This window comes from Odocoileus virginianus, chromosome 13 (genome assembly GCF_023699985.2).
Source record: "Odocoileus virginianus isolate 20LAN1187 ecotype Illinois chromosome 13, Ovbor_1.2, whole genome shotgun sequence".
Lineage (NCBI taxonomy): Eukaryota > Metazoa > Chordata > Mammalia > Artiodactyla > Cervidae > Odocoileus > Odocoileus virginianus.
Genome location: NC_069686.1, coordinates 40,459,187 through 40,482,571, shown reverse-complemented (window position 1 = coordinate 40,482,571; position 23,385 = coordinate 40,459,187).

Sequence of the window (23,385 nt, the reverse complement as noted above, 5' to 3'; positions counted from 1 at the left end):
ACACTGTGAATCCTATTTACAAAAAGACCATCAGTCAATTATAAAAGTCATTATAAGCAATCAATGACTTTGCATGATTTCTAGGAATTCAACCACATTGAATTTTTAACTAGTGTTTAAATTTAATCTAGACTTACTTGTATCTACAATTCATACTCAGGTTCAATGGGGTTGATAGATTCATTAAATCTAACAAAATTTACTAAATGTTTACAAGATATACTAATAGAAGCCATACAATTCTCTATGAAACAAATGGATGGTTTTATAATTCTGGCCAGCAATTTAGAAAATCTATTAAAAAAAAAAAAGAAAATGTATAACTCCATCCATAAAAAGGCGATAATACTTTTCATGTAAAAGAGGCTTCAATTCATTAATAAAAACACTATTAGATTAAGATAATAATACATAAATAAAAAGACATTTTAACTAATATTAACAATTCATAGAATAAGCCAAAACGATAAGCACAAAAAATGGTCAATACACTTATAGTCAAATACATACAAAAAAGAAAAGACAAAAACTTCAATTAAGCAAACTTTTGGTTGGACTCTGTAGAGATACAAACTTTCTAGAAGGCTCTTTGGTGCTGTGCACTAAGAATTTCTTAAAAGATTATTTAATTTGAAGTAAAACTCCATTGATAGAAATTTATTTTAAGGAAATAATCAGAGATCTGAGAAAAGATTTATACAGAAAGATGCATGTCAAAGAATTCTTTTATATTAGCAAAAGTGTTTGGAAACATCTCAAAGACCAGTTAAAAATGATGTATCATACTCTCATACACCCATAATTTAGAATAATATTTACCCATTAAAATGAGATATTCAAACAGATTTTTATAATTTCGGGATGTCCTCACAACATAATAATGCAAGCAAAATAGAGACAAAATTGTATGCAATATGATTGCAAGTAGATTAAATATTTATATATATATGACTGAAAGGAAATATGCCAAAATATAAATATTAATTAGAAGAGGATATCAATGTTGAGGAGGATTATAAGTGATATTATTTTGCTCTTCGTGCTTACTGTATTTCCCAGTCTTTCCGGTAATTATGAATATTAACTTTTAAAATGCCCTTTTTCCTTATTTAAAAGTCCACATGAGCAAATATTGGCCAAGTAAATAACATAAATACATGGTATAATACCTTCTGCATACTGTCAAGACAACATTCTCCTACCCTATTAATAAATGGCTTTTATAACAACTTATTATGTATTATTTAATGACTATTTCTAAAAGTCATCAATCATATCTGTGACTTTTCACCATACAAAAGAATATATACACTGAATTCAGGCCAAGTGATTACTAATTTGTGTTTTACAGTAATAGTTCCTGCCAGGTAACAGACATTTTAGAATGAAAATTCCAGGAATTCAAAGTGATAGCTTTCACTATAATTGTAACTTGGCATTTTCTACCCTGTGAGTATATTGGCCCTTCAGCTCCAGCTTAAACAAAAGCTGAAGAATGTATAATTATCAAAGGGAAGGGTCTGTGGGCAGCACCCTGGGAGAGGGAAGGAAGATAAACATGTTTGTCTTAGACAGTTTTTCTGTACATCTTTGTTGCTTTGATGAAATTATAGAAAGATATTTTCATTTTATATTACACATGCAATAAAATATGAAGATTGCAGAAAACTTGACTTTCTGTTTAATAATCTTGTTGTCATTTTTCAGTCACTAAGTTGTGTCCAACCCTTTGCAACCCCATGAACTGCAGCACGCCAGGCTTCCCTGTCCTTCTCTATCCCTGGAGTTTGCTCAAACTCATGTCCATTGAGTCAGTGATGCCATCCAACTACCTCATCCTCTGTCGCTTCTTTCTCCTCTTAATAATCTTAGCTTTTTATAAATCTCTAAACACTAGTTATGGTAAACTTTTCATAATACTCAACAAGAAACTACTTAAAAGTGTTCATATCAATTATCTGAGGAATATTTCCTATTTTGTATATTTGATCTACTCATAACACAAAACATAGTTTGATCAACTCTTACCTGAATCGTTTCTATAGATTCTTAACTGATTTCTCATTCCTTGCTTTGTTTCATTTCTTTTCCACATTGACTTCAAGATTACTTGCTGGAAAATAAAAGCAAAAATAAAACAAACATGAATTATATTTTCCTCACCCTCAAAATTCCTTAATTATGACATTCAAATTTCTTCTTCAGTTGAGCTCTTTCCCATTTTCTGTACATGCCATGAATATTCCTACCTCTACAAGTTTATATCTGCTCTCCATTCATATCACCTCTGGAATTGGCAGGACTCTGGCTATACTTTCAGTGTCAGTCACACTTTGCTCATTTTTCCTTTTCCTCTCCTCATTCTGTTTTGCCCTTTAGATTGCAGGCAGTTAAGATACTTTTTATTCAGTTCTTTATATTGCAGGATTTTCCATAGCATTTTTTATTAATTGCTGAATGTACAAAAGGCCAGCTGTTACCAAACTCAAACATCTAAAACTATTTCAAATGTGTGTGTTGATCACCACCTGTATGATGCTCCATGTGTCTTGATTCCAGGCTATCACTTCCCCCTGTATCACTGGTACCCAAATGGTATTTATGATGCTACTGTCTTTTCCCATAAGCTTATGATTCTAGCACCTTCTAAGTATGATGCTAGATACTCTAAGTATGACTTTATAAAACTAAATTAACTCATGGACATTTAAAAAATAATTTCTATGTACCAAAGGAATTGAGAGATAATCATTCTTCATAAATCTCTCTCTCCTTTATTTATTTATTTTTTAACAAATAATTACTGTGCAACACATACATTCCAGGCATTGTGCTAGGCACCCAGGACATCGTGATCAACAAGGCAGATGCAGTCTTATTGTGGTGGGCCTCTCAGCCAAGAGAGAAAGGTTTACAGAAAGACTTCACTTCTCATTCATTGCAACTGTGCTAACTGCTAGGAAGAAGCAGATTCTCTTATGGGTAGGTTTACTTGAAAAATCTACCAAATTGGGGTAGTTAAGAAAGGCCCTCAAAGAAAGTTCACATTTAAGCTGAGATTTACAGGATAAACAGTAATCAATGCAATAAAAATCAAGCAGGAACTATTCCAGCTAGAAAGAACAAAAGCCCCAAGGCCTTTGTAGCAGAATGTGCAAAGGTCCGAAGGTTGGAAAAGACACATTATAGTTAGAATTATAAAGAAACATTATAGTTAGAATACAAAGAGGGAAAATGATATATCCATGAAAAATACCTCCCTGGGAGTTACTCTATTACTGCTATTACTGAAGAAGAATGGATTCAGTAAAAACCAAGAGGTGTAGTCTAGTGACTAATTTCAGCTGACTTCCACTTCCTTAGCATGATAAAAGAGAACTGAGACTTCAGATAGGACATCTCCACATTTCCATATGCTTGATTAATTCTGTGCCAAGTTACTAGACAAGAAGTGGGTGGGGATAGCTTTCTGATATAAATCTTCCATCTTGATTAAAAAACCTTGTTAATAGATACTTTACAAAGAACCCATAGCAATAGACTTAGAATCCTTCATTTGAAATTTCAAATTATTTTCATAAAAAATGGAAGCAGTAGAAAGAAAACAACTGGAAAGTCAGAGAATTATAAGAGACCCTTAAAAGAGAAGTACTGCAAAATTTAAAATCCAAGCAAGTTTTAGCCACCATGGAAATAAGAATGTAACTAAGGCAAACTAAATTTAATTAAAGGATATCTTTTTTTCCTCAGTGTGCTTCCTAGTAGTCATTTATTTCTGTTACTTTTTAAAAAATAAATTCCAGAGTTGTTCCTCTTTAAAAGTTTATAAGTATACTACAATTGGTTTTGCAAAAATACATGATGGGAAAGGCTTCGAAGATATATAGAAAAATGCCCATCATTAAAAGATCTCACCAATACAGAATGTCCTGTTGAAAAGCGAAAGTAGAAGTCATTCAGTTGTGTCCAATTCTTTGTGACCCCAAGGACTATACTGTCCATGGAATTCTCCAGGCCAGAATACTGGAGTGGGTAGCCTTTCCCTTCTCCAGGGGATCTTCCGAATCCAGGGATCAAACCCAGGTCTCCCACCATACAGGTAGATTCTCTACCAGGTGAGCCACAAGGGAAGCCCACAAATACTGGAGTGGGTAGCCTATCCCTTCTCCAGAAGATCTTCCCAAACCAGGAATCGAACCGGGGTCTCCTGCATTGCAGGTGGATTCTTTACCAACTGAGCTATCATAAAACTCATAAAAGATACTGTTTACATATAGAAAGGATGCTTTTTCAAACATATAATTGCTTTTCCATTGAAGTTCCTTTTGATAAATAATTATCCACTTAGTTATCTTTGAAGCACAAACAAAAATCCTAGAACCATAAATTTTCCTATATTGCATATATATTAACATGTTTGAGGAATCATTCTTTAATTTGTTATATTGATTCTTTCCAGATAGAATATCCTTTTTAAGAGAGAAAACCTAGTCAAGGCTAATAATACTGGCTCTCTATTTTTAAAATGTTAATCTTGAAAATAGTTACTGCAACAACATTGACTTTACATCATTTATAGCAATATTATAGATGTATATTTGTTGGGTTATATAAAAGTTGCAGATCAGTGAACACCCAAATTGATAACAAGTATCATTCTCCTGTGTGAAGAGGGCTGAGAGAGGATGGAGACACTCTGCTCTAGAAAAAACTCTCCTGTGATACCCTTAAGCTTGCCTGCAACTCCAAGCATATTTGGATAAATCAGGGTCCAGTCACCCAGATGGACATCCAGGTTACACCTAACTGCAACACCTCATTAACAACTATGCACTGAGCAACCAGCAATACAGTTATTTGATTTTTGTTCACCTCTCTTTCTGTAAGACCTTGTTAGTGTTCCTACAGATATAAAATATGAAATACACAGGTAAGTCCAGGGAAATTCACATATGATGAAAAGTGAGGAGGAAGGGGAAAGCCAAAGCAAAAAGAGAGGAATGGAAGGAGCAATGGGATGAATAAATTATGGCTAGAAAGACAATGATAAAATATAGCCATGAGGAAGATAAGGAAATGAAGACAGGAAAGTGTGGGGAAATGAAATATAGCTGTTGAATCAGAAGTTCAATTAAATGTATTTCAATGAATAGTCTTCCATTGTCTTCCAGCTCCAAATCAGTCAAATTCACAATAATTTAACTAAAGGAGGGAGGTGATATGGAGCTTAATAAAGTTTTACATATTTGACCATAATATCACTTTCCAAGGCAGCATCTAAGCAAGTGATATTACATTTATAATATTCAGAAATAATATTGATACAATTCAAATTCACATTGGAAAAAATGATGGCTGTAATAGAAATATTGAAGATAATTCATATTTCCACACTTCAGCCTTCTATCTCAGAGTCTTTCTCCCTATGCTAAATTATAATTTATTGAAACTTTTTATAACATTTATATCTAGAGATCTATTTGTCCCTTCAAGTTACATTTTTTTTAAAAAAGTTCAAGAGAATACTGTATCCCAAGTTTTAAGATTAGAGTCCAGGTTTTAACTAAAGTAATAATTCCAGAGTTCTGTGATATGAATGAAATTCTTTTCCACCTAAGCTGAAATGGGTCGGTATTTAGACAAAGCAAAACAAAAACAGGATCAAACTAAAAATGTGGACTTCAGCTTCTCACAATGTTTTCCGACTACACTCTGAGGGATGTGTCTCTAGCACTACTATGTACATTTAAAAGACAATGTGGGATATATTTTATTTTTGGTGCAAGAACTCCTAAGAAAATTAGAAACAAGTTACTACTTACTACATGGTGATAAGTATGTGAGTCAAGTTCAGCATCCTCTTAGCTTCCACCCACCCTCATCAACTTCAGATGCAAGTACCACTGCCAAAGTCCCTCCATGGCTGCTATTATGTGTTCCCTATAATTTAATATCTTTTGTACACTGGTTAGACACTGCTTAACACAAATATCTATACATAGTCTAGGGAAGAGACCACAGAATTCAGGGTCAAGCTGCTAATACTTCTAAGTACTGCTAATCAATCTGAATATAAAGGTCTGAATTCTGGATTCTAAACCATTGCCAGAATAAATTTATTCTGGGAACAAGTCTCAGAGATATTCTAATATCACTGCACTGTGGTTATATGAATAGTTCTGAAGTCGACAGTAGTCACATACTTCTGATTTCCTTTTCAAAATTATGTATAAAATTCAATATATATTGTTCATATATGTGCATATATATTTATGAATATTTATAATACGGTATATATTTTAAATTGCTTCTGAAAGCGAGATGACCTTGCTGTTGCAGGATACAGCTTTCCTGCAATTTATAAATATTAAATCATTATAAATGACTTCTGCTCTAGGATAGGGTGCACTTTGTTTTGTAACATTTATTGCTAATTTCATTCTTCATATCCCACTCATTAAATATCATTTGTAGCATAAAACACTAGGTGTCTTAGGGAATATAAAGCAACCTCTTATTATCTTCAAATTCAGCATAAAGTAATTGGGTAAATAAGACGTATGTGAGCTATTTCAGATATAGTATATATTCATTCATCCAATAACATTTATTCAGTTGAAACTCTCCTTTGTATGTGATTAGATGCTAAGAACAAATATAGGGAAAGGTAATATTTACTAAATCTTACTGTGAATGTGTTTTATATGAATTCATTTACCTACTCCTTACAACCACGCTATGAGACTGGTACAATTTTATATTCTATCATTTTTTTGTAGTTCAGAAAATAAGGCATACAATGGTGAAATGCCTAGGCCTGAATCCCCTAGGCAGTAAATAGTGAAGCTGGGTTTCAAACTCAGGAAGTCTTTTCCAGAATCTATACCTTTAGTGACTATTGCCTGCCCCCACCCAAATACAAGTTAAGAGGGGACAATAACAGGCCTTCAAATTTATGACCTAGTTGGAATGCTGCATCTGCAAATCTAAATAAAGCTACACCTACCTAAGATAGGAAGTAAACAGTTTCAGAATAGCATAAACACAACTGAAATAGAGAGTGATGTATAGCAGGAGTGCCCAACCTCTAGGATCTAATGTCTGACGATCTGAGGTGCAGCTGATGTAGTCATAATAGAAATAAATTTCACAATAAATACAATGTGCTTGTGTGTGAGCTTGCACAGTTTTGTCCGACTCTGTGATCCCCATAGACTATAGATTGCCAGGCTCCTCTGTCTATGGAATTTTCCAGACAAGAATACTGGAGTGTGTTTCCATTTCCTCCTCCAGGGTTTCTTTTCATCCAGGGATTGAAACTGCATCTCTTGTGTCTCCTGCATTGGCAGGTGGATTCTTTACCAACTGTCCCACCTGGGAAATTGTAATGCACTTGAATCATCCCAAAATCCTCCCCTCATTGAGGTCAGTCCATATAAAAATTGTCTTCCATGAAACTGGTCCCTGGTGCCAAAAATGTTGGGAACCACTGATGCATAGTATAGATGGCCCATGGATTTCTTCAGAACTTGAAAAAAAACTATTTTTGGGATTAAAACTTGAATTTGGAAGGAAACACCTAAATGTCTAATCTGAGACAGCAAAACTGTCCCAAAAGTCAAATAAAGGGACACTATGGCCTGGAAGCCATCCTACACACCCAGTAGAAACAGCTGGACTTGTACCTGCTGGTAGGGCAAAATTCCTGGGCTGCAAATGAATACTTATGCCCACCAAATTAACTGAATCCACTATTCCTTGCCCACTAGACTTCTGAGCTGTTGTTTTTACTGGCAAAGTTTGTCACAATTCAAGGACACATACACTAATCATCAGAGAGCTATAAATGGATAAACCATGAAAGACTTAGAAAGTAACATCTAAACGTGGTGTCTTCAGCAAAGCATTTAATTTTGATTTACTAATAGAGTCATTGCATGTTAATTGAACAGTTCTATTAGGTATATACAAGATACGAGTTAATTATATGTCACTTAAAATACTTATATTGAGGACACACATTGATGGTTTCACTATTGGCTTATAACAGGTATTATTAATGCATCCTGGGACCAAAGCCATTTGCAGAGACAACTGTTTGTATAAATTTCCAGTGCAGAAAAGGAGTTATGATCTGAGATTATTTAATGTTCCACTTCCCTCAATAAGTCAAGGGTTCAATCTTATGTTTGTGAATCTCTCCTCTTTCTCTAGCCTCTTATAATTCTTATATAGTATAAATTTATTTTATAATCGTTCCATGTACTTTGAGAAATTTTCATCTACTATTTTTAACACAGAAAAACAAATACTAGATCTGAAGGATTCATTCATTTATGACTTGGAAAAGGAAGTTATAGATTTCTGGTATAGCCAGGAAGAAGCCAGTCTCTGGTAGGGTAGCTAAGCTGTCAAATTTTCCTTTTAAACCCAGGACTCAAACTGAAATTCTCCCCAATTACAGTTTGTTATAATTTGCAGCTATTAAAAATCATACTGCAAAGTAATATTTGACAAAAAGGACAAAAAGTAGTCTCTCTCTCTCTCTCTCTCTCTCTCTCTCTCTCTATATATATATATATATATATAACATTTTACTAAGGAACCATATATATATATATGAAAAAATTACCAAAAACTTTTACGCCACATAGTAGCAATTATCATATTTTCATACCACAATTACTTAGTGACTTTTATCCCAGCTTGGTCCTTTGGTATTTTAAAAGATTTTGTTTTCAGTATGAAGTATACTTTTATATCACTGAAATATTATTCTCAAAGACCTATTAACTTGTCCACATTTATTTGTATTATTTGTTATGTATTGTACATAGAATTACTGAGCTGCAATCTCTGATTTATTTATTCCTTCAGATCATCCTCCACCAGTTTGAAGGAATAAATAAGCTGATATCAAGGTGCTCTTAACAGAGTTTTTCTAATTACAGACTGGAATCCATCAGTTTAGTGGTCATAACTATATTAAAATAGTAAAAAAAATTGGTCAGAAAAAGAAAATAGTATATATTCTGTATTAAGAAAGTATTTTTGTGAAACTTTTTCCTATTTTACATGTAAAATATGTTGGTACGGGTGGTAAGATGTATTTCTTACTATGGGACCAGATAAGGAAAGTTTGAAAACTACTGCGCTAAACCTATGTAAACAGAGAGAGAAACAGAAGCACAGAAGGATGAAAACAAATCGCTGTTAAGTTCACCTAGGCACAGAGAGGCATGTCACGTGTTACTGTCCAGCGTTTATCTTGATCATGCTGCCATAGGGTCGTTGCATAAAGCAAAGATCAGCAGCTAGCTACAATAGGTGTACCCCGTATTTCAGAACTTTTGTCCTCATCACTCAACAGCATTCCCTAATGTGGCAAATGTGGAGTGCTTTAGAAGAAAAATAAGGAAAATATAATGATTTACATAATTAACTTGATGATTTTAATAAACATTTTTCTAGTCTCTATAAAAAACCATGATACCAAAAACCTACACTTTGCCTCCATTAGTATCAATTAGTAATATAGTCTTTTTTCAATTATTTCATTGCCTGCCATGCATGTATCTAAAATTAAAATCCAGTATGCTCTGCCATTCTCATTAAATGCCTTACATCTAATCTGCTGCACATGAGCTAGTGAAGGATATTGTTTTGGAAAGGTAATTAGCAATATTATTCCCTACAACATTCTATCTGCTACAGTAGAGAGTTTTAGAATAAACCAGCAAATATTCTAATTGAACTATTTATTTGACATAAGTATTTGCACTGATACTGTTAATTACTGTCGGCTTTAACTGGTCAATTAAAACTGTAAAAAGGATGGCCAGTGTGAAAGTAGTGTTTTTAAAATGTTGTCTCCTCATCATTTAACTCCAATAACTTAATAGTATCACTTTCACCAAGTGAATCAAATGCTTCCAAATGCACGTATCTTTCTTAAAAATATATTAAAAAAAAGTAATAGTGTGTGTCATATGGTGACAAGTACAGTTCAAAGTGCTATTATCACTGTTCTCATGGTGATAATTAATCCTTTAGTCATTATCATAATGAGAACCCATGTTCAGAAAATGCTGATTGAAAAATTCAGATATCAAATACAAGTCATTCATTGCCTATCAGCCAAATTGATTCTTACACTTATGGCAGATTAGCACAGAGCCTTCTAAATAATTTATCTAGCCTACTCCAAACTTTTCTAGCCTTCTTATGTTTCACTTCATGATTTTTTAAAAGGCCTGTTCTAACATGAAGTACCAGCATTACAACTTTTATTTCTTAATCTGTGATAGAATTTTCATCCTAATCAGAATCATTTCCTGATTTTGTTTTTAACATGGTCTGTACTTCATTCCTTAACTGAAATAATTGGAATAAGTTTGCAACTATCTATAGTTAATTAAGTCTAAAAACTTTCAATTTTTTAAGTATAACTTTATCAACTTCAAAAGAACTGGAAGTCATTTTCACATTGCCCAATGAAAACCACAAGCAAAGTCAATATTTCAAAGGAATCTAACTTCGACTTCATCTAGAAGGATACAGGTACAGAATAAGACACTGTTTTATCCCAATGTGCAAAAATTCTAAGCATCAAACATTATTAAGTGTGAAATAGTTTTAAATGAATGCTTTCTGATTTTTAGGGCCTGCTGGACATTTCCACAAGAATGTTGTATAATAGCCTGGGGATACATTCAAGTGTCCCAGTTATATCCTAATCCTATTTGCCTTCGTATATAATTTCCCCCCAAATTTTTTAATTTCAAAACCTGAGTGTTATATTGAAATCCATTTTTACCCTTGGCAATCATACCCAATTGCCATGCACAAGAGAATGCCCACTCACGCACATAACACACAGACACACACACACAGACACAGTATCAGGTTACACTATGGCATCCCTTGACCCTTGTTCCTAAGATCCTGCTGTGTCATGGGCAGAATAAGAAACAGAGAAAGAGTGTGGATTCAGAGTGCAGCACTAATAGGAATAAAATATGGGTGGCTTAGGGCAAGGGGTAGGCATGTTCACAAAAAATTTTCAAACTTCTTCAAAGGAAATTTTATATAACCTTAACCATATAAGTACTAGTATACCAACAGGACCATCCTAAAAAGAAAAGAAAAAGGAAAAGAAAAAACAAGGTTAAAAAATAAAATAAAATTTTTGATTCAGTTATACTCCAAGAGCCAGTGAGAAACAAAAATTCTGTGGTGTGGTTGACCGATGACGCCAGCATTAGAAATTGTGTGTGTGTGCGCTAAGTTGCTTTAGTTGTGTCCAGCTGTTTGCGACGATATGGACTGTAACCCGCCAACCTCCTCTGTCCCTGATATTCTCTAGGCAAGAGTACTGGAGTGGATTGTCATGCCCTTCTCCAGGGGATCTTCCCAATCCAGGGACTGAACCCATGTCTCTTACATGTCCTGCATTGGCAGGCAGGTTCTTTACCACTAGTGCCACGTGGGAAGCATCAGAAATCAGAGTATCATAAATCGTTGTTGGAAGATTTCATGTTCTTAAGTTTACAATCCTATAAAGATCTCTCTGTATTAACTAAAATTATAATTATACTATACCAAAATGACAGCAATATCACCAGTTCAGGTAAAGCATCATTCACAGGAATTAAAGGACTGAGATCATTGCTTCTCTCTGAGCCATTTCCTTGGGGATATCTTTACAAATCAAAGACTTGTTCAATATGCCTGTTTATTATCACAATCTAATAGTGTTCTCTGTCAGCTTGTGGATTAAGACTGTTATAAATTGCATTTATTATCTTTAATCAAGTTGCCTATGTTATTGATTACTTAATGGTAAAACCTATTTCCTGACTTAAATGGGATATTTAAAATCAAGGTTGAAAAAAGTTATTGCTTTCTCAAATATGCTTACTCAACAATGTTGACGTAATTTCTGAACATCCATAAAATTAGAATTTTGAATGTGTGGAAACCAGAATTTGAGAGGGATTCTCTACAAGTTAATAGCAACTTTTCATATTCTAAAGATTCCTTAGTTCTCTATTCTAGCTGTCTTTTGCACATACCCATACATTAATATGGGACAATTTTGACAGTCCTTTGGCGAGGCAATTGGGAACTGGCCATTCTATCTCTTGGGTCAATAAATTGTGCCCAAAACCTCCTGTCTAATTCAGCTAATGGATACTTAAAATATGTACAGTTGAGAAGACTGTCAAATTGGACAGCTGGGGAATCATTATGCACTACTATCATAAGTAATCAAAAGTCTGGAAGTGGGGCTCAAATTATTGGCTGCTATTTAGATGACTATCTTCCTCTGCTACTATAAAAAATACAGACCACATTTCTGCTCTTTATCCAAATAATGTCTTACTCACCTCTGGGCATTGTCTGCTCCCCCATAGGCTACTCCCTAAACTGACAATACCTAGTGTCCTTTTTTTACTTTACTTGCTCCTTTTCCTTCCAGTGACCTCCCCTGAGCTATTTGACTCGATTTTCTTTTAAAATATTATACTCTGTATTTCTGAAGGGTACGGACACACTTAGCATACTCTTACAGGGAGTCAGTGAAATTCTCCTAATAGCTCTTAGTGTAAACAAAAAATAATGAACAATCTGTAGGATGACCATAATTAGCAGAAATAAATAGATGAGTTGGTGAATGTATGGTGCTTTTCCTCTTTTTCTCTCTATTCTGCCCTCTTTCTTTCTTAGTCCTTCCCTTCTAAATTAGTTAGCCCTAAGCCTAGTGAAGCATAACAAATTAGTGGTGAGTGAATGTGTGTGAGGTGTGTGAGTTGTGATCCAGAACAGGTTGTGGCTGCCTAAGTAGAGTAAGGAAGGCATCCACATGGAGGGACAGTCTAATTGAGTGGCCAGATATCAAGGAAGGTAGACTTATAGAACATAAGCTCATCGTTGAATATTGAAGCCCAAGTTGAGTCAGTCAACAGAGTGTCCATTCCAGGCAGTGAGTGCAGTGCAGACAGTAGTTTGTATACCTACAGTGGTTTTATCAAATAAGTATTCTGAGGAAAATAGGAGGCAGGTTTCTCATTGTAGAAGTGATTTACAAACATGGAATCACAAATGTACAAATAGTGTTTACAAATATGTAAATAGTGACTTACAAATACGGAAAAGTAAAACAAGGAGAGTAAACCCTTGGTAATAGACTGGAACTGAAGTCATGGGTGGGAATACACATATACACATCCATGTCTATATGTGCACACACACATATATATATGCCATATAGATAGGTAGTTGTAGACAATATAGATGCAAATCTAAGAGATATATCTTGTGTATATATCAATAATAGGCATCAACATAGTGTATATGAAACACATCCACAAACATTCTCTAGCTTCATCCACTGAAGGGCCTGAGGACACTGATACCCCAAAAGCAACAAGGAATTACAGAGAAACCAAATCTTGGCTTCTAAATATTACTCACTATTGGAAAAAGCCAAAGCTTCTTGCAAAACAATGGCTGTTTCCAGTACTGGATCAGGGAAAGTATGAGATAAACCCAGAAATCAGTCTGAAAACAAACAAACACAAACAAAAAGCGAAGTGAAGTAAAGAAGTACTCAAATAATGATGGGACACAGAAACTAGTTTGAAGAGCTCCCACCAGACAAGCCAAGATAAATGACAGTGGATAATTAGAAGCCATTGAATCAAACAGTAAACAATGAGTCCAAACAGATACTAATAAAGGAACAAACAAATGAATAAAAAGCATATGCATGCTTTGAAAATACTTCTTCACAAAACAAGTGTTTTCAGTTCCAAAGGTAAAAATGGTAAAGAGGACTTGCAAGATCTCTGAATGATTGTGTAAAATCATTGGTGAAATGCATGATGTATGCTTACAGTAGGAATTCTGGCGACACTACTTTGGTCAAGTAATAAAGTGAATAGCATAAGTAATGGAACAAACAGAAAAAAAAGGTGATTGAGTCGATAGAAAGTAGTGATAAAACACAGCCTTGATACTTTGATATTACTTTCAGTGACACATAATCTAGATATAACCACGAAAGCCAGTTCAAGTTGAAAAACATTTAGCAAAACAAATAGTTCATAATCTTCAAAAGGTCACCAAGGTCAAAGGTTGATGAACTGTTTTGGGCTGTAGGCAACTAAGGAAATATGTTTCTTGATTCTAAACTGGATCCTCTGAGAAGTGGCAGTGATATGCCAGTGTAAATTTCCTGATTTTGATTGGCCATGTAGGAAACAAATACTAAAATGTTTAGGGGTGAAGAGACATCAGGGCAGCAATGTACACTCAGTTGCCACAGAAACAACCAAAATGTTATGTGTGTCATACTTACAACTTTTCTGTAAGCTTGTGATTAAATAATTATATTGAAAAAATTAAATAACTAAACATTCTGTTAGGGAATTGAAGTTAATCAGACAATGATTATATCAGTTTCCTAGCACTATTCACTCTTATAATGTATGCCACTGCCAACCTGTGTACTATATTGCACTGACAAAATGTGTATAAGTAATAGTTTTCCTGCTATCTATCTATTCTGTGATATATATTCATGGCTCTAATGCTTAAGAGAGTTGTTAGCTATAGTTGAGCAGCAATTTTGTTCATAGTTGGGTTATAACTAATCTACCTTGGTTTGTCTTTTTTTCCATAAGAGGGAAAAGTTTTGACATGTATTAAAGAAGATTCAGAAACTTTGGAACAACTCTCAGAGCAGAAACACAAGACACATGCATTTCACCAATGCACAGAAGAACTGCACTGATTTTTTTAGAATTCAGAGAATTCTTTCCAAATCTAGGAAGTTTTCTGTGATATTTTCTAGAAAATATCTTCATAGATCATTTAAAATTATTTCTTACAAAGGAATCAAACACAATAAACAAATCCTCCAAGCTTATAAAATATGCTGAAAATTTCCTAAGAAGCTTGTTTCAGTTGTAGCATATGGATCAGGTAATGTTTCCACTCTATTCTCTCTACTAATCCTAACTTTACTGTTTACAATTCTCTTAGTTATCTTGTTCAAAACTCTGATTCAACCAAGGTTCAAACTGACTAGAATTTACACACACAGGAAAAATAATATTAATTTCCTTTTGAGACATCACATAATATCATGGTATAACCAAAAAACAAAATCTTAATAGCTAACTGTATTATGTGTCTTTCCTCAAATAAAAATATAGCCAAATTTAAACATATATATATACATATACACACACACACATATGTCATGTATTATATAAATATTATTTATACATGAAATGTCAAAACCTGCTGAGACTAGGATAGCCTTCTCTGCTACCCATTACATTTCTCACCTTGAAACTAGTTAGATAATATGGTTTGATAGGTTCAAGAATGCAACAAAATTTTCTGTCTTTTAGGCCCGTTGCTTATTTTAAGTTAAACATCTTGAGTATTCTGATTTTCTCACTACAATTGCTGTGAGTTGAGGAAGGATTTACAAGCTTAAAACTATTTTTCAGGGCTAATTTTGAGTCAGTTTCAGTTGTTTCCTCACCCCCAACCCCACCTCCTGCATTATCTCTTCTCATTTCCATGGGCTATTTTTTCTAAGACACTGTGTAATATTAAATTATAATAATAGCAATCAAAGTCATGGGGAGCAAAAGGATTTTCGATTGCAGTCCATGCTTGGCTCTCACTAGCATGGCAGAAAGAGAGCCTGAAAGGCAAAACAATTCAGAGAAATTGCCAGCAGACCCCACTGTACTTTCAGTTTCTAATGACAATGAAGTACTCCCACGATTAAAATTTAAAGGCTTCCCAGTAACCAAGTAATTTGCCCAAAACTCCTTATCTAGCACTCACCAAGAAGACTCTGATTTTAATATACTATTAATCAAGCTCCAGCCAAGTTTACCACTGATACTTTCAATTACAGGGAGACTAGCTTCGTTTTTCTCAGTATGTATAGATATGGGGAAGTTTTTTTGTGTGTTTTTTTTTCTGATTAGTCAGTTATCCCGCAATGAAATAAATGGCAAACTTTATTTAGAGACACATCACTAAGACATTAGTTGTAAATTTGTTAACAACAAACTGAAAATTATAAACTATTTTTAAACTATTAATCATTTGTAAGAATGATTACAAATCTGAGTTCCTTGCTGTTCACCGATAACAATGACTTATTAGTATTTTAAAACCTGTGCTCATTAAAAAACATGCTGAAATAGGCTTTACAGTAGAAAATTCAACTAAGGGATTTATTTCAAGAAAATCATGATGTGTAAATGCAAATATGTCTGTTTCAGTGTTGTTCATAACACCAAACCTTTAGAGCAATATAAATATTTAAAATAGAAAATTGATTATATAAATTATGAATCATCCTTCCAAATAACTGAATATAATATGAAAATATATTTAGAAAACTTTTCTAATATGAGAAATATTTTTATTATAATAAATGGAAAAAAGACAGTTTGTTTTGTTAAAATATATGCAAGTACAAAAAGAAAAAAACCCAAAAATCTAAGTATACATCACTTAGTGACTGAAAAGTAAATAATCACCTATATACGACCAGCCTTATCTTTTGATGACTATGAATCACATTTATTTCCTTATTTCTGCATTCTTAACAACAAATACACATTGCTTCATAGCTAGGTAAATGATATTAATTAATCTCATTTTACAGTTAAGAATGTACCAATATAGCCAAGGAAAATTGGAAATATGTTGTTCTATCTCTTATCATATCCTATCATGTCTTTTATGCATATCCTATCTTTTACCATTACACCAAGTCACATAAGTGTTCACAAAAATAAGATCTGGACAGGTATTTTGTAATAGCTGATGTTTGTGACAATAATGTGGATTATGCACACATGTAGCTTAGTGAATTGTGAAGATGATCACTATGTTGGTAAATTCTGTAAAAAATTATAATTTTGTTGATTTATTTTTTCCATTCAATTTTTGATGTTCTATACGAGATAATTATTTTTAATAAAATTAATGCCAAGGAATTTTACTATAGGTCTTACATAAAACATAGGATAACTCTATACAGTAACTACATGGCAGTAGTATTTGCTAGTGAAAATATGATGAAATTAAAAATTGGTTGAAGCAGCATAGCTTGATTTAGAAAAGTTCACAATTGCATATTACCTTGTATTATGTTAGTGTAAACTATATTTTGATTATTTCCACTGACAGTGATCCATACAGTAATATGAGAGAAAAATTTTCAATTTTAGCCAAAGAAACAAACATATAATTCTGGAAGCATACAATCTTGTTATTACTTTTATGCTAAATTGGAAAAACTAATGTTTTTACAAAATCACTATTTTGTAGGTAGAAGTTATTTATTCGTATGTTACTAATAATAGCTTAAAATTTGCATAAGATTTTACAAAGCTCTTTTAAACAAATTATCACAACTCAATCTCAAAAATAATTACTGAACTTCATATTAATAACTATTTTATAAATGAGATAAATTGTTCATCAGCTACTATGTGGAAAATGTTCAACTTTAATAGTGAGAGGTAAGCAAATAAGAAGGACTTCCCAGGTGGCTCAGTGGTAAAGAATTCGCCTGCCAATGCATGAAACATGGGTTTGATCCCTGCATCAGGAAGATTCCCTGGAGAAGAAAATGGCAACCGCCTCTAGTATGCTTGCCTGTGAAAATCCCATGGACAGAGGAACCAGGGAGAGGGGGTGGGGGAGGGCTACATTCCATGGGGATTTTGACATGACTTAGCAACTAAACAAAAAAAAGCAAATAAGAACATGTTGCTTTTAATTTCAACCTATAATATTAAAGATTTTGTTATTGTTTTGAAGATAATACCTAATACTCATAATACTTAATACTCTTAGAGATGTGGTAATATAAGTTTTTGTTCATATCTAGGGAAAAGTACAATTGTTTTGGAAAGTACTGAAGCCTATAAAATTTCAATATATTCACACCAAAATAATCCCACTTTTGAAAACCAGGCCTAAAGACTTCAATAGAAATAAAGAAAGGGTTGATGAGTAAATATGTCCACTGCCTTATTATTTATAATTAAAAGAAAAGAATACAACTTATTATGTATGAGTATTAAAACAATAAATTTATTAAAATTATGTTAGCAATCATTTAATAATAGCAAGCCCATTTTTAATGTTATAGAATATTTTACTATTTATAACATGGTGATATTTTCAAAACTATGTAGAACAAAGGTGAAATAAGAGGAATAATATTAACTGCAGTTATTCTGCAAAAGTGATATGGAATGTGATTTTTACAATATTTCTACTTTGTTGTAGCTTTTAGATTTTCAACTGTGAGAAGAAACTTCTTTAAAACTGTGGGTTTTTTTCAGATTGTGTTTTAAAACTGTAAATCATCTAAATATTCACTGAACTTATTTCTATACGGAAGTTGATTTGGCAATATTTATTCACTACAGAACAATTTACTATCAAGATGACTGAGACCAAAAAAAAAAAAAAAAGAGAGAGAGAGAGATTAAGATTTTCTATAAAGAATTTAAAATATTTCAAATATCTGATTAAATTTTTAAATCTTTTCATAATTGTTAGATTTATAGAAATCATATTTGGAAAAAGGTAAAGTTCATTATGGAGCAAAAAACTGAAAAACAACCATTTTGCAGTTTTAGACATTCATGATGATTTTAATCTGTGTGTGTACAATGATTTATTCCCCACATAGTTGCCAATAACTGGGATTTTAGAAATATTCTACAGTAGACGATTCATTAGTCCTACTGCAAGTAGACTCACTTTTAAGATCTATTTAGGCTGGGATAGGCAGCTAAATGAATTTTATTTCCTTTTCAAAGTTATAGTCTGAGATAAATAATTTTCTTTCATAAATAATAAGTAGGAAATACAATGACCCATTTTAAACAAATATAAATATACTTTTCATGTGAGCATATACACATGTATTTAAAACATGTAAATATATAGCTGTCAATATTTCTTAACATTAAGAAAACACCATGAAAGATTTCTTGGACCCTTTCTAACTAATTCTATACAAAGTAAAGAAAGTCTTATTTTTCTGTGAGCTTTTGTTTAACATTGTAGCAATATACAAACACCTGTATGCTACTGTAGGTAAAAATTCCTTAGTTCCAGTGATTAAAATATTAGAATGAAATGGAAAACTTAAAATTAAGTATATTTTGGGCCACTTCCAAGGAAAAGAATTGCAAATTTCACAAGTATTATTCTTACTTTTATTCTTTTAAGATAGTGGTAACTTCACCTAAACAACAACAACAAAATTAGATCTCTATCATTTCTTAGGTAATTGTGTATCCTACACTTAAAGTCTATTTAATCCAGTTATTTCTTAAAATTTAATAACTAGATATTTAAATATTTTAAAATATTCTTCATCTCTAACTTCTCAGGTTAGTAGATTATTAGAAAGTACCAAAGAGGCTATAAATATTTTTATATCTACCTTATATAATAAACAATTACACAAACAAGAACACAAACAATAAGTTAAGTAGAAATCAGGACCTGTTACCTAAAAAACATTAAAATCTAGTTCTTTATTTTCTATTTCCTAACGAAAACTCCTTTCTGATTTTGCATATAGACTTGATCAAGACATATTCAATTTGGATATTTCACAAAAATTTGAATCCCTATATGAACTGAACCTTTGATAGTATACAGGTTTATTCTTCATGAATGAGAATTTTCAAGTTTGTTTTAGAGTGCTAAGTAAATCTTACAATAGAATATTTAAGCAATTGTCTACAGTCTAAAATAACATTGAGCTTCACTCTGCATTACCTTCCCACAAAATGCTCAGCATTAACCAATTCTTTTCTGTCAACTAGCAATTTTTGGCAGATCCCTTTTGCATGATTCATGAAGGACCAGTAAAAGGCTAATTGTTCAAATTAATTTGCGTAAATGACTAAGCAAGAGATAACAAAATTACATCTGCACTTGTTTGGCAAAGATTCAATAGCAGAGGCCCTGTACTGCCAGCTGCTTCCAGACAACACTCTTGCAGAAATTAAAAGCTACAAATATTAATTAATACACTTTTTTGGTACGTTAATTTGCACTGAAAGGTTCCGGAGTGCAAAACTGCTGAGAAGATGAACCATGATAATTAGAATTAATGGGATGGATGCATGTTTTTTGCAGCTGAAGTTTTAAAAACCCATGAATGGAACTGAGAACTTGAAACTGACATTCCCATAAATCTCTATGATAATGCAGCTATTAGTATTAGAAGGATTAAGTACTATGGCTCCAGAGTTATCCATCACATGACATGTTATATCCCATCTGTCATTGCAGTAGCTAAGACATGATAGTCGTCCTTGAGGAAGCTGTATGAAAAGCTTTGGGAATTCAAGAAATTGTAGTGATGACTGTCAGACTACAAAATGAATAGCTCAAATCTCTGACTTCCAAACAGAAATAATGGCCAGCCTTCTTTCTGTATTTGTCAGCTTAGTACTTTGCAAATACCCTAACACTCATATCTATATTTAAGTTTAGTTAGGCAATCTGAATTATAGACAGGTTGGACTGGGGGAAAAAAGTAGTAAAATATCACAGATTTTATCTTTAATTCATGTATAACTTTCAGGACTGAGTTCCCTGTAGAATAGTTTTTACTGATTGCAGTATTAATTTTATATAGTACGTCCTAGGAAAATCTTGCTGTTGACATACTAGTAAATATTCTGAAATCATTCTTGATGTAAAGCGACTAAGAAGGAAAAATTCAATGCTGGGCCTTCAGTTTTTTCTATTGATTTAAAAATTTTCTAGTTCAATAGTTGGTAATAAAAATAGAATATCATTTTCAAAATAGAAGTTCACAAATATTGCTAATGCATGCTACACTGCTAGACAACTAAACGGAGAAATTTACTCTTTTCTACTTAAAAAATATAAAAGTGGAATTTGCATTAAATTGTATTTTTATTTTTCCCTCAAGAAATGCCTGATTGCATTATTATACCTACAGTCTCAAAAGTGTTAAAACCCAAAAGTCAAGGCTTTGGTTTCTATTATAGTAGATATGTAAGCATTGCCAGACAACAGTGCTTGAAATTGCTGACAGTCATTTACTGTCCTTGATAAAATATTTCTATTCTTCCTTGACAACAGTTTACAAAAGGACACTAATGTAACCACAGGCAGAAAAAAGTGTCCAGAAGTGGAGAACAAGGATGAAGAATCAGAAGCCTGAGAACCCCGAGGTAAACCTTGCTTAGCTTAGAGTTGTGCTCAGGGCTTATGTTTCTTTTGAAGAATGATAAAGACCACAAGCAATTTACTCAGGGGGATGAAAGGTCACACCTTAATGTAATAGTTTAAGTACTTGGTCACTCTTTGCCATAAAGGGAGTAGAGATTTGACTTTATAGAGAATGTCTTAATGACAAGGCTGATGATACCTGACGAAACACCTTCAAGTACAGAATTAGAGGATGTTGTTTGGAAGATAAAGTGAAACTCAGTTATTTGTTTTCTCTAAATCAGAATAAAAACATTTCAAGTATTTTTTTCCCCCAGCAGAGGAGTTTATAACTATAAAACTAGTTTATTCAGTTATACTAATATTTTTTTTAAATTCTTTAAATGAGTAGTTGATAGCAGAATAAAAGCATTTGTTATTTGTTAGAATGGAGAAGGCAACTTGTCAAAATATTTGTCTACTTAATTGATAAAATCTATGCAATGACTCTAGAATGCAACCACATGGTGCCAATTTATACTGCCTACTGTCGGTTATTTCCAATATTTCTACTGGTTTAGATGTATTAATAGAAATATGCCCCCTCCACAGACCTTTATTACCCATCAGGATTCCTGTCTTATGCCAAAACTTTCACAAAATGTAAACATGGTTTTAAATACTTATTTGGAAATGCAATAGGATTTGTTCTTAAAAAAAAAAAAAAAAAAGCTTTTTAAGTCTTTTGGTGGTACACTTAAGATTGTTAAAATGTATGCTGTTTTCTGATTTCAGAATCAAATGTATATTTTTAAAGGACTTCACAAATTTATCATTTTGTGTAAAGTTAAGATGCTGTCCTATCCTTAATACTCATAGTTGATTTGAGCCTATTAAAGTACTTGTTAAAGTAGTTCAAGCATCTCATCACAGGGCACAGAATATTTTCTTCAATCGGTAATAAGTTTCTACACATATATGTAATTTCAGAACTATAATGCAGAGGCTCCGTTACTTCACAGACAAGCTTTGCACAGTGCTTGATAACATAAGTTACTATTTTATTAGTTTAGAATTATTGATGCTTATTGAAACATGACATTACCTGGAAAAATGTTACTTACTTCTATTACTAACTTAAGTAATAAATATTTCAGGACATAGCATGTATCATATGCAATAACAACCCAATTTGAAGAGATATCTATGACACAGAAAAATACACATAAATATACCAAAAAAGCAAGTGCCATGTAGATACATTATTTCCTTTGGGCAAAGTAACAAAAACTGAGAGAAAATATCTCTACAACAGAATAAATATAATTTAAAAAATTAAGGTCAGTTTTTTTAAATGATCAAATTCCTATCATTAGTATCCAATTTCCATTTTATTTTTAATATCCCATGACAAAACAATTTACAAGGAAAATTAGGGAGACTTTTCTCTCAAAAATCTTAGAGGTAAAACAGTTTTCCTGAATACAGTTTTCATATTACAGTTTCATACGTAAAATAAAACACATATACACAGCTTTACTCCACTTGAAAGCTCACAGGTACACAGATAGAGAGCAAGAAGTTTGGACACTAAACCACCAAGCTACTTGGGTTCCCTCTTTTCCTTTGTCTTTCTCCTTTCCTGCTCATGATCTGAGCCGCTCTCCTTGCAAGCAGCAGGAGAAAGCTTGTCATCTCAGAAAAATACAGAAGACTCAGGAAGCTGTGTGTCATTTTTGTACAAGGAACCACACTCATCTCTATATCATTGAAACTGGACATTTGTGACTGAGAGGGCAGTTTCTAAACACCTTTAAAACTGAGTCAAATTAAATATATTTTTAACAGAATTCCCATGAAAGCTTCTGATTTATATTCCTGGATCTGGCTTCTTTGTTCTTTATCTACTTCTTGGATCTACAAGCTAGCTGAAGTTGTTTTTTCTTTGTTTTCATTTATAGTTTCAGTTACTTATAATTCTAAAAAAAGTAACTAATACACTCAGCACTATATTCCCTGGAGTCAGCAATATAAAGGGATTCTCCAAGTTAAAATCTTGGCTTCAAAATAAGAAACATGATACTTACAACCAATTCTAAGACCAAAAATAATCATTTTCTA